The following is a 3,872-nucleotide window of genomic DNA, read 5'->3' on the forward strand; positions in this document are numbered from 1 at the left end:
TAGTACGAGATACTTAGGGAGGCTCAGAGTACTTACCTAAGTACTCCCTGAACCTAAGGAATTTAAAATAGGAGTATCCTAATATGTATACAAATTAATACGATATAAGAAATGAAATATAAGCCACAAAAGTATTGTTTTTTAATCCTCATGTGAGGATATTTTTCTATTGATTTTTAGAAGAGTGGAAGAGAGGAAAAGACAGAAAGAAACATCAATGTGAGAGAAACACATTGATTGGTTGCCTCTTGCATGTGCCCTGACCAGGGCCTGGGCCAGGGAGGAGCCTGCAACCGAGGTACGTGCCCTTGACTGGAACTGAACCTGGGACCCTTCAGTCTGCAGGCTGATGCTCTATCCACTGAGCCAAACTGGCTAGGGCAAAAAGTATTTATTTTTAAACCTATTAGAATAAAAAGGTCTAAAATCAGTCATCTAAGTTTTTACTTAACAAACTGGAAAAAGAGCAAAAAAACTGAAGACAAGCAGAAAAAAGGAAGTAATAAAGATAATAGCATAAATCAATAAAATTGAAAACAAAAATTTAAAAAATTAATAACACTAAAAGTTGGTTCTTTGAAAAAGAGCAATAAAATTGATAAACCTCTAGCAAGACTGAAAGAGGAAAAACTATAGACATTTTACTAATATCAGGAATAAAAAGGGATGGGGGGATAATCACAAGAGATCCAAAAAAAATTTTTTTTTTAACTCTATGCACATAAACTTGATAATTTAGATAAAATGGGCCAGTTCCTCAAAAACCACAAACGACCCCTCACCCAAGATGAAATAAACTGAATGATCCCCATTACTTTTAATGAAATTGAATTAGTACTTAAAAACCTCCACACCCAGATGGTTTCAATGGCAAATTTAATTATCTAAAGAAGAAATAACCACAATTTCACACAATCTCTTCCAGAAAACAAGAGGAGGAAACATTTCTGACTTATTTTATGAAACCAGCACTGTCCTGATACCCAAACCAGACAAAAGCATTACAAACAAAATAAACTAAAGACCAATATCCCTCGTATACACAGTCACAAAAATGCTCAACAATGTACTAGTCAATTGAATCCACAATAATTAAAAAATAACATATTACAACCAAGTGGGTTTTATCCTGGGAATGAAAGGCTGGTTCAATACTTGAAAAACAATCAATGTAATCCACCATATTAACTGTCTGAAAAAGAAAAACCATATGATGATGCAGAAAAAATATTTAACAGAATTCAGCATCCATTCCTGATAAAAACTCTCAGCAAACTAGAAATAGAAGGAAACTATAAATAAACAAACAAACACCTTCAGTTAATATATTAATGGTGAAGGATTGAATGCTTTCCTCCCTAAGACTAGTAAAAAGTTAAGGATATCCACTTTTGCAATTTATATGCAACATAATTATGGATATCTTAGCCAGTGCAATAAGGCAAGAAAAAAGAAAAAGCATACAGATTGGAAAGAAAGAAATGAAATTGTCCTTATTTGCAGGTGACATGTTTTTCTATGTAGAAAATCCCATGGACTCTACAAATGAAAAACTCCTAGGACTAATAAATGAGTTTAACAAGAGTCTCAGGATATAAGACCAACACATAAAAATCAATCATTTTTTATATACTAACACTGTACAACTGGAAACAGAAATTTAAAAAACAATCCAATTTTTAATAGCTCATAAAATATTTAGATATAAATCAAGCCCTAGCCGGCTTGGCTCAGTGGATAGAGCATCAGCCTGTGGACTGAAGGGTCCCAGGTTCAATTCTGGCCAAGGGCACATGCCTGGGTTGCAGGCTCGATCCCCAGTCGGGGGGGGGGGGATGCAGAAGGCAGCCAATCAATGATTCTCACTCATCATTGATGTTTCTATCTCTCTCCTTCTCCTTTCCTCTCTGAAATCAATAAAGAAATATGTTTTTTTAAAAAATAATAGATAAATAAATAAATAAGTAAATAAATCTAATGATGGGTATACATGATTTATTGGCTAAAACTATAAAATGCTGATAAAATAAAATAAAGCATAAATAAATGGAGAGAAATACCATACTCATGGATTGGAAGCATCAACACAATAAGCATATCAAATGCATCCAAATATATTTATGAATCAAAATTCCAGCAAGAGTTTTGGTGGATATAAACAAGCTAGTTCTAAAATTTACATGGAAAGGGAAAGAGAATAGAACAGCTAGGATGATTTTGAAAAAGAACAAAAAACTGGAGGAAGCACATTACCTGATTACAAAACTGACTATATATAAAGCTATAATAATCAAGACAATATAGTATTTGTTAAGGGAAAGACACGTAGATCAATGGAACACAGTCCAGAAATATATGGGACTATATGGTCAGTTGACTTTCAACAAAGGCACAAGAGCAATTTAATGTAGGACCATCTTTTCAGCAAATGGTGCTGAGATAATTGACATACATATTGAAAACAAAATATTCAACCTAAACTTTATAACTCATATGAAAATTAACTCATAAATGTTAATGTAATTTGGATATAAAGGTCCAAAGTAAAATGACTATAAAATTTTTAGAAGAAATTTTTGTGACCCGAGGTTAGGCAACAAATTCTGAGACTTGACACCAAACACAGGATCCATTAAAGGAAAAATTAATAAATTGGATGTCACCAAAATTAAAAACTTGTGCTCTCCATATAATACGGTTCAGAGAATGAAAAGGCAAGCTGCAGGCTACAGACTAGTAAAAAGTGTTTGCAAATCACATATATAACAAAAGATATATCCAGAATTTATAAAGAACCCTCAAAACTCAACAGTAAGAAAGCAAACAACCCAATTTAAAATGTTGAAGAGATACCTCACTGATGAGGATATCTACAGAGAGTAAAGAAGCCTCTGGAAAGTTGTCCATCATTAGCCCTTAGGGAAATGCAAATTAAAACCACTATGAGATATCACTGCACATCTATTAGATTGGCTAAAATTAAAAGTACTGATATACCAAGTGCTAATAATATCAACTGGAACTCTCATTCATTGTTGGTGGAAATGCACAATGGTATAGTCACTACAAAAAAACACTTTGGCAGTTTCATCAAATATACACTTTTATACCCAGTGTACAGTTTTGTGCACCTGTGGGGTCCCTTCGCCTGGCCTGCACCCTCTCACAATCCGGGACCCCTTGGGGGGATGTCAGAGAGCTGGTTTCGGCCCGATCCCTGCAGGCCAGGCCCAGGGGCCCCACCAGTGCACAAATCTGTGCACCTGGCCTCTAGTATGCATATAAGATCTTTGTGTTTTTTTGTGTGTGTTTTTTTTTATATTTTATTGATTTTTTACAGTGAAGAAGGGAGAGGGATAGAGAGTTAGAAACATCGATGAGAGAGATCGATCAGCTGCCTCCTGCACGCCCCCCAGTGGGGATGTGCCCGCAACCAAGATACATGCCCTTGACCGGAATCGAACCTGGGACCCTTCAGTCCGCAGGCCGACGCTCTATCCACTGAGCCAAACTGGTTCGGCAATCTTTGGTTAATCTCTTCCCTCCCTCCCCTCTTCCCTCTGAAATTCATCAATCTGTTCCATGTTTCCATGCTTGTGGTTTCCACTCCTGCGTTGAGTGTCTGCCCCCGGTGCTCAGTTCACATCATAGCTACTGGCTGGTTGGCCAGTTGGCTTGTCGCTTAGGCTTTTATATATAGACTAGAGGCCCGGTGCACAAAAATTTGTGCACTCGGTGGGGGGGGGGGCTCTCAGCCCGGCCTGTGCCCTCTCGCAGTCTGGGACCCCTCGGGGGATGACCACCTGCTGGCTTAGGCCTGCTCCCTGGGGGATTGGGCCTAAGCTGGCAATCAGACATCCCTCTGGCAGCCC

This window comes from Myotis brandtii, unplaced genomic scaffold (genome assembly GCF_000412655.1).
Source record: "Myotis brandtii unplaced genomic scaffold, ASM41265v1 scaffold540, whole genome shotgun sequence".
NCBI lineage: Eukaryota > Metazoa > Chordata > Mammalia > Chiroptera > Vespertilionidae > Myotis > Myotis brandtii.